This window comes from Triticum dicoccoides, chromosome 7B (genome assembly GCF_002162155.2).
Source record: "Triticum dicoccoides isolate Atlit2015 ecotype Zavitan chromosome 7B, WEW_v2.0, whole genome shotgun sequence".
NCBI classification, from domain to species: Eukaryota; Viridiplantae; Streptophyta; class Magnoliopsida; order Poales; family Poaceae; genus Triticum; species Triticum dicoccoides.
In genome coordinates, this window is record NC_041393.1 from 623,279,818 (window position 1) to 623,289,951 (window position 10,134).

Genomic DNA, 10,134 nt, shown 5'->3' on the forward strand with positions numbered 1-10,134 from the left:
GGATGCTGCCAGGGTTGGGGTCCCCAGTCAGAACCAAGAGTACCTTCCTCAATGCTTCAGGCATCAGGTCCTCTTCCTGGAGCCTCATACGATCCCCACGCCCGTTGAAGGCCCACATTCAGCGAGAGTGGCGCTGGAGAGGGGCGACCCGGCGTAGCAGGAACTCCTTCACCACCTTGGGCGCCGTCACGTCAAGCGATCTCAAGCACTCGAAGCGACGCCAGATGAAGAAGAGCTGGGGGCTTGTGAGCGTCTCCTGGCCCCAGCCCGAATTGGGGACAGCAGGCGAAGTCGGCTTCGACAGCAGGGGGCTGGGCACCCCCACGTCCACATACAGTCACCGCTTGCGGAACCCAGGCCCGGGCGAAGGAAGACCAAAGTCAATCCCCGAGGCCGCTGTCTCAGGTGCAGTGATGAAGCTCGCGCATCCCGAGCATTGGGCGGGGTCGACGAGGTGCAGAGCGAAGAAGTGGTGCAATAGGGCGACCGAAGGGATGATGCCAACCATAGCCTCGCAAACAAAGGCGAAGACCGCCAGAAGAGTAATGGAGTCAGGACCCAGATGCATCATGTGGATCTGATAATGGGAGAGCACGGCGTTGAAGAAATCCGAAAAGGGGGGAATTAGCCCCGCCCACAGGGTGTCGACGAAATAAGGGACCTCGGTGATTATCCTATCGATGGAGAACCGAGACGCGGGCCAGGCCGTCGTCCTCCCGCATTCATTGAAGATGGTGGTAACCTTGCCCAAGCCCTCTCGATTGACTATGATCGACCGGTCCACAGCGGGGGCCGCCGACGGCGGCGAGCAAGGCGAAGGCATGGGTCCCTTCCCTCTCCCCTTCTTCGTCGTAGCCATGGCGACGGAAGGGGGGGAGGAAAGGTTCGAGATTGGCTTCGAAGCAGAAGCTGGAGTTCGAAAGGAGGAAGGACAGAGGGCGCACGAGTAACGGAAAGGTGAGAGGCTATGTACAACTGCAAGTCCGCCTAGCCTGGCACCAAATGAGGAGGCGTGGGGGAACAGTGCCACCCGCGTCCAATCAACCGCCACGCGGCGCCCAAGGCCGCAGGCTGTTAGGGCCCGTGATGCTTCGCACTTGCCCTTTCGCCTCTCTGCTCGGCCAAGTCCGGGCGCGCCTTGGGCCCGGGGGCTACTGTCGGCGTTCTGGGAATGGGGGTCCCCAGACTTGCCTGCCTGTGGCCTGCAGCGTGGCTCAAAGGGGGCCCAGCACGACCCATCTTCATCAACACAAGCTCAAGACCCTCGCGAGGGGCCAAGCCTCGCGGGGTGGACGACAAGGAGCTTCCTCAGGCACGGCCTCGTCAGGCTGGCTCACGAGTAGGCGGAGAGTTCAAGGTGGGGTACCTCGCGAGGTGCCCATGACGCAAGCCATGACGACCAAGGGCGCCAGCCGGGCGCCAGCCCGCGCAGTGTCCTTCTTTCCTCTTTGGTGCACGGGGAGCAAGCGCAGGCGAGAGCATCAAGCTAAGGCATCCATTTCGGTGCAACAAGACCAATACCAGTCCAACGGCAGGATGGAGGCCACCGTGGAGCCCAAGCCGGCGTCACCACCAGAGCCTTTGGCAGGCGAGGACCAACTTTAGTCAGGATAAGTGTACTAGATGTTCCCCTTCAAATTGGCCAATTGTTGGCGCCCTTCCCGCTCAATATTTGGGAAGAGGCCCAGGGCCTTCGCCTATAAATAGGACTAGCCACCCACAGGATAGAGGGACGGAGATCTAGAGAGGAATCTGGAGATAAGATAGGCATCTAGAATCAACCCTTCCAAAGGGACAACACCACCATAAGAACAGACCCTCGCGAGGCTGTTCTTCCTTGTATTGTTCATCATCAGCCCAAGAGGCAATCCACCACGCCACACACTGGAGTAGGGTATTACACCACACTGGTGGCCTCAACCAGTATAAACACTGTGTCTCTTGTGTTGTTCTTCTCGTAGTTTAGATCCTAGCGATTCGGCGAGGAACATGTAGGTAGAAGGCGAAACCTCCGTGCGCACCCCAAAGTTCGAACCTCAAGGGTCTGCCGGAACCCCAAATCCGACACTTGCGAACGACTTACCGTGGTCTCCCTCCATGGTGTTCTCCGTCGAACTCACTTTGCCAAACCACAAAAAAAGATATCGTCGACGTCAACGCAATGGGGAAGGAAGTCAAATATAGTTACTACCTCCATTTTTTGTACACAAGGCCAGTATATCAAAATTACAATTTGCAAAGGGCCACTAACACTAATCGAGGCAAAATTGATGGGGTTTGCCACTACTAGCAACCAAGGACATAAATATCCCCTGCAAGCATGCGGAAGTGAGAAGGTTGGTTTGCATGGCGCTGCATTAATCAAGCGATGAGGAGTGAGATGGTTAGCTCTTTGGTCTTTGGAGAAACAAATACGCATTAATTGACACGTGAAACAAGGATTTGTATCCATTAAATCTCGTGAAGGATAACCCTGCCTTTCTTTTTTAACACTAGTACTCCTAGTACGTACGTACTTATCCTGTTTGGGTCTAGACCTTGCATTACCAAACTTTGCCACACATTTTTGCCAAGCTTGCCTAAAGTTTTCAAAATGAGAAGGAGGTACACTTGCACACGGCTGTCGTGGCGCACCGCACCCTCACACGGTCGCTCCTGCATGCCGCGGTCGCACCGCACCCTCACATAGTCGCTCCTGCACGCTGCAAAACCCAACCAAGGGAACGCACCCTCACTGACACGTGCTATCGCATGTGAACAAACCAAACTCAGACATCCTATCGCTGACACATAATTTTCATTCACAGAGTATGTTTATCCAACCGCATGTTGGGGAGTATCTGTACGGCCCGTGCGGTGGTGTGTTGGGGAAGAAGAAGAGGTGAGGAAGAAGGAAAGAAGGGTTAGGATACGGGGGATATTCATCCAACCGCCTGAAATGGTAGACTGACCCAAGCCAGGCGACTTGCATAACAAATATATGTTTTTACACAGCAAAAGATCCATAAAAACAACAACATAAAGAAAAACTATCACTGCTCGTGGAAAGAGACGACCTTGTCGTCTTTGGCTGCCGGCACGAACCAGCCGTAGCTGCCGATGTGTGTCTCCGCATCATGGTTGTCCTCAGCCTCCAGGTACTCATTCAAGCAGAGCGTGCGGGCGCTCTGCACGGACGAGAGCACCGCCCGGTTCAAGTCAAGGACGTCCGGTTCCGCCTACAGGAGGGCCTCGATGGCAGCAGCATCCGTGCGCTCCGCGTCAAGTCGAGGCTCCACCACCCGGTTCAAGTCCAGGACGTCCGATTCCGCCTGTAGGAGGGCGTCGATGAGAGCGGCATCCACGCGCTCTGCGTCGAGTCGAGCCTCTGTCGCCTGGTTCAAGTCCAGGACATCCGGTTCCGCCTGCAAGAGGGCCTCGATGGCAGCGGCATCCGCACGCTCTGCCTCAAGTTGAGCCTCCGCCGCCCGGTTCACATCCACGACATCCGGTTTCGCCTACAGGAGAGCTCGATGGCAGCGGCATGCGCGCGCTCTGTGTTGAGTTTAGCCTCTGCCTCCCGGTCCTCCTTTAGTATCGCCATGTTGAACCGCTGGTCCGCCTGCACCATGGTGGACTCGGACGCCGGCACGAAGTCGACGTCCATCGTCTCATACCCATCGGGGGCCTTCTGCGCCACGACCTCCGCCATGAACATTGCATCGGCTTTCTCCTCCTCGTAGCTTGGCTCCAGCGAACTCGGGGATTGGCCCGCCGCAAAGCGAGCTTGGGAACGGAGGTCTGTGGCGCCGGCCGCCGCCGCGATTTCTGCGCGGTGCTCCGGCGTCAGCATCTTGCAGTAAGTGATCTTGCAGTGCACCATGGCTTTCCGGCAAACTAGGGGACGCTTGATGCGGGCTAGGGGATCGAAAGGTGGGGGAATGGGCTGGAGATTAGGTGTGGTTTTAGGGCAGTGGCTGGCGTAGGCCGAGCAACGAAGGTTCTGGTGTGAATAGTGGTTCTGGTGACGACCGGTCAATCGGTTTTGACTGTACATCGCTCTTGTCGCGTTCGCGTTGCAGCCCAGCACGCTGGATCCTCCACGTCGCTCACCGAATGGAACGCGCTTCATCTTGTGTTTTCGCTCGCTTGTGGGACCGCAGTTGAGAGCAAACCGACGTCCCTCCCCTCCCCCGCCCGCATCATTTATTATACTACCACTCCCTCCGTTTTATGCGGAGTAAATAAAAATAGAGGGAGTATACTACGGATGAGGATCCCTTGACTTGGCCGAACCCATTGAGTAACTGACATGTGGGGTCTAGCAAGCATGGGTCCGCCAGTAAGTGATCGAAAGGGAGGGTAAGGCAGGGATACCTACGTCAAAGGATCCACTTCCACTACTACTCCCTCCTTCCATTTACTACCTCCGTCCTGGTTTATAGGTCCCCTTTGTAGTTTGTGCCAAATTTTGACTAAAAATTTAACTAACAAAATGTTAATGCATGTCAAGAGAAATTATCTCATTGGATTCGTATTTGAACGTAGTTTTCAAAAATATAATGTTTGGTGACATGCGTGAACATTTTGTTAGTTTAATCTATGGTCAAAATTTGGCACGAAATACAATGGGGACCAATAAACCCGGGCGGAGGTAGTACTATACAGGGCCTAATGCGTTTTCGAAGCTAACTTTGACCAATTGTTAGAGTAATAATATATAACATGCAACTTACACAAATCATACGGTCAAATTCGTATGTGAAAGGAGTTTCCAATGATATAATTTTCACATTATACATCTCATGTACTATTAATCTTGTCAATAGTCAAATGCGGTTTTAAAAACGCATTAGAGCATGGTTAATAATATAGCCAGTCGATGGCTATGAGGGACTGCCATGTCATCTATAGCCATCATCTATTATATGCACTCATACGGTAGTGTGGACTATAAGGTTGGCTATTTCCCGCAAAAAATATATAAGGTTGGCTATTGTATTAGTACTTTTTTCCATCTCCTCTCTACTCCCTCCTTTCCGGTTTATAGTTCTCAATTCAAAAATCTCACCAATCAAGGTAGATGGCGAGTTGTGGAATACTTTTTGTAGTTTTGCAAAATCACCTAATTAATGCTCTTGTTATCCTCAAAAAATTATGTTTATCAATGCATTAATTGCAATGCATGCATGCATAAAGTACATGCATTGGTCAATTTTCTCTTAATACTTGCATGCAATGATTTAATGCACCTTGGAATCTGAACATGTGATGGAAAACAACCAAATTGAGCCTTATAAAATGGAAAAACTAAAATTTTGAGATAAGCCCTATAAACTAGAAAGGAGGGAGTATCTCTTTCTTCATATTTATTGTACTAGTATTTAACTAGGAATGCTTATATAGCTAAGGCTCTTGCATGAGAGCTCACTCCCCTTACTTTTTCACATCTCTCTCCTCCACATAGGCCCTATATAAATGGAAGGAGGGAGTACACATGTTGTCAGTACTCCACGTGTACTATTGGACAAGGAGCTTAAAAAAGTTACTATTGGACTGGCTATACATGGCGAAATCCTACTAGGAAGAGCATGCGGGAGAACAAGCACATTCACGTGGTTGAAAACAAATTGGAAACCATCTCGAGTACAAATCTAGGAGTACGTACGAATCTAACAATATTGATTGGGCGTGTTGTTTAATCTTGATACCTTTTTGATCAAAGTAGAGATACTTTGACTACACATAAAACTTATATGTAAACTAGAAAGGATAGGAGGGAGTATATTGTACGTTCAAAAACGAAACGAACATTAACTACCCTTTATATATGATTTGCGGATGCTATGATCACCGGTTCAAAATTTTGAATCCGCCTTAGTTATCACGTGCCCCCACTCGTTCTCTCTCGATTTCATCTCGGGGTCCGGAGATCGATTGAAAGAGGACTAGGGTGGGTACATGCAAATGATACTCGGCGGAATGTTCAAATGAGGCATGCGGGAGGATGGACTCGACTGGAGGGCGACATGATTGATGGAGAAGAGGGTTGGAGAGGAATGAGAAATAAGCAAACGCCACATGATTATACTTGAACGACTCAAATAAACAATAAGTTCTCTCGCTTGGCCTACATAGTGAAAGGCCTAATCCGCAATGTGGAGCACTGACGCTCGAATATGGCCGGGAAAACAGGGAAACTAGCATGTGGGGCACCCCCCCGTCGGGATGACATAGCGCAGACTAGCCCAATAGAGGAGCTGCCCACGACCTCCTCGCCACCGACAACCATTCATGTGGGTCCTTGGGGCCAACAACGGGGCATAGCTCCAGCACCGCCCTCTGGATACGGCGACTGCGGTGAGCGACACGCTCATATCGTCGCTAGACACGGTCGGTTTCAGTGTGCCAAGGGTGGCATTAGTGCTGTGGAACGATCAACAATATGTTTGGTTTGTGCCCAAGGTTGCCCCATCAAAGCATTGGGTAGCCAAAATTTTGGTTGAGGTATTGGTTGTCCATGATTTGGCCTACATTGGCAAGAAAAATGAACTAGAGTTGGTTAGAGTTCATTGGCATGCCAAAAAAATGGCAACCATCCAAACAAAGACCAATCTTTAGGTCATGACCAAAATTTTGGTAAGGTGCACTTTGGCCACAATCCAAACACACCCCAACACCCGGCTCGTCGAGGATGCACGGGGCGCCGCGACGCGTCCACAGAGTGGTGTAGCGCAGCCAACTGCATCCTCAGAACCTGAGACCATGCCGGGTCATCTCGCTTTTTCAATGACATGCGGGGATCGCATGTGAGCAAAGGGCATCTCCAATGTTGCCACGACCGCAGCTGACTACCCTGGCACACCAAAACCCTCATCCCTCGCGCCGTCACACGGTGCGTTCCTAGCCGGCGCCAGCTGCCCGCATTCATGCCGTCCGTTCGTATGTCGTCGTTAAGAGGCTCGGTGCCTGAGGAACCAACTCCGACGACTTAATGATGCACCCGGACACTTGGCCTCACCGGAATGCGCTACTTAAAGCGGCAATGCCCAGCTAAGCTCCACACCATAGCGCATCATCCTCCTACCTGGCTCCACATCCGCCATGACCGCAAGTGCGAACGCTTTGCGGGAGAGCTTGTCTTCGGGGATGAAGCTCGAGGTCGCCGCCCTCGCTCAAGTCGCCTCTCGCGATGCAACAGCAGCGTAGCCGGACGCGGACGCGACCGCACAAGCGGTGGCCACGCTGGCGTCCGACTACGGGAGCACCGTCAGCCACGCGTCCTACTTGCATCCATCCAACGTCCGGCACCGCCGAGGTCGGGGACTTCTCCGAGCATTAGTAGGGCATGGGAGGCAGCAGGGCATGGTGTGCCAACTGACCGGTCTGTATCCCGTGTTCTACTCTTCCTCACCGGAGACCGCATGTTCACTTCACGTGTCTTGAACCCCGCCCCTGTACATAGAGATCGCAGATGGAGGACGTCGGTCGCCGCCGTAGAATAGGTTTAGGGTCAGGTTTCTTTTATTTTTCTATCCTATAAAAGTTCGAAATGTAATGAAAATCTGCCGTGTTTGCATTAATCTCGGCCGGTGTATATGAACTTTCACAATAATATACATATTGTAGGAGTACTAGCAAGATGCCCGTGCTTTGCACGGAAGATCAAGATCTTGTGGGAGAAAAGGATGAACGAGGGAAAGCCTTATCTACAAATGTGGAGAGGAGTGCGGGTAAATTGTCATAGTTTCCTTCCTATCTGTTAGATATAGATCGGATGGCCTATATTGCAGGATGACAAGCACACCATCATCACCAACTCTGCTTTTTATTGAACCGAGACAAATCTAACATGCAAAGTAAAATAAACACATAGGGTCTATGCATACACAATTTACCTTAGGCACTCCAATGGTACGTCCACTACACATTCACGCATTTCACATCTTTCTACATCTACGGGAACCTACGAAAGGGTTAACGTAAATTGCCCCTCTCTCTCTCCTCCCCTGATTTTCAGGTGGTGGGCCCCTCCCTCCCCCCAATCTGCAATCAACAGCTCACACATTTCACATTATGTTAATTATGTAACTTGGATTATGTATTTATAGCATTACTCGTCCTAAAAAACCCAACTAAGCCAACCCCCCAGCATATCACGCGGGAAAAGACCCGGCCGCGCCGTTTTAGTCGGGATTACCAGATTACTAGTAATTAGTATCGATGGATCACGTGAAGCAACAATTTTTTTTGAGGGGGCGAAGCACCTAGTTTAAAAGGAAAAAGGTGGTACACTCACAACACTCCTCTCGCAGTCGCATTGCAGCCCACACACGTTCGGTCCTGCACACGGCTCATGCAAACGGAACGCGCTTCGGCTTGCCTCTTCACTGACACGTGGGACTGCACTTGGAGAAACCGACCATGCGCCAAACTCCCCCCGCCCACCCCGCGAAAATCCTCCCCCCCCCCCACACAAAAATTCCCCCCAAATCCAATTCAACCGCCCTTCGGCCAACTAGCCAATAATATTCCCCAAACCCTCCTCCCCCTCGTTCCCCTCCACTCAATTCGCTCCGCCAAAGCCGCCCTCCCCGCCGCGCCGATACGTCGGCGCCGCGGTTCGTCGAGGGGACGCACGGCGATCCTCTCGCTCCCACGGTACGCTCTCATAGACTGTCGTCCTCTAGCCACGCCGCCACCTCTGGCTACATTCTTGTGGAGGCGCACGGCGGACAGCTACGCCACCGCTGGCGACGTTCATGTGGAGACGCATGGCGGTCAGCTTCTCCCATGGTACGCGCATTCTAGACTGAGGCCCCATTCATGTCGGTGTAGCGCTGAATGTTAGCTGATAGACGCTGTTAATCTCACTGTTTGCCGAAGTAGTTCACTATCAATATGCTCTGCTTAAGAAGCTTCCTTGCCTTATTATGCACTCAACCTTCTTAGCTGAGATGGCATGCCAAGGCCGATTAGTTGCTAAAATATCCTGCCATATATTTATTGTGACGTAGATTGCCATTGTCTAGTAGCCAATCTGTTAGGTGAAATAGCTCTACACCATTTTATACTCGATCTTTGTTGCTGCGATGGCCTTCGATAGTTTGACGGCTGTGTGCTCGGCCTCATTGACTGCTGAAACAGCCTGCCATAATTTAGCAATCAAATCTGTTTGCTGAATTTGCTTTACATATATTTCATTACTTAGATCTGCTCGTCCAAATATCTTGCCATAGCTTTAGACATCGACCTAGATATTTTTTTCTGGACTTCATAAAAAAGCATATATGTTTTTCCTGTAATATCTAGCAGAAGAACTAATTTGTATGTCTAACAGATGGACATGACTTGGATAACTTCTTCTCAAAGATTCTCCGCTGCATATGTCGAGGGTGTTGAACACTTCATGAACTTTATCAGAGCTGAGTACGGTGGTCCGAAATCAGATGTGCTTTGCCCGTGTAGCAGTTGTATGAATTCAGTTACAAGACCCCAAACAACTATGCAAAATCATCTACACTTGTATGGGATGTCGGTCACATATACTAGGTGGGTTCATCATGGTGAAACTGTCAACGTCAATGTTATTGACTATGTGGAAGCAGCAGATCACCATCTTGATCTGCATGATGCTCAGGTGGAAGAGGAGGAGGAGGTGGTGGTGGCGGAGCCAGTGAGTTTGACCAACATTGAAACAATGCTTCAAAATGCTCGTGCATTCCGTGAACTTTCACCTGCAGAAGAAAAACGGTGGGCCCGCATGTTGGAACAATGCAACGTGGTTGTCACCCCAGGAAATAAGCTGTCAGTATTCTTAGCTATGTTCACCTTTCTTTAGGTGAAGACATCTGAGCGGATGACCAACAAATCATTCGATGCGATGTTGGCTGCTTTCCGCAAATCTTTCCTAGATGCGTCTGAACTGCCACACACATACAGTAAAATGAAGAATTTCCTTCGTGCAGTTGGAATTGGATATGATATGATCCATGTTTGTAAGAATAATTGTGTTCTGTTCTGGAAGGATTATGCCAACTTAAGCGAATGCCCGAAATGCAAATCATCAAGATGGAAAGATGGCGATGCTGTGAAGAGGATTCCTCATAATGTTCTGACACATTTTCCAATTACACCAAGATTGCAGAGGTTGTT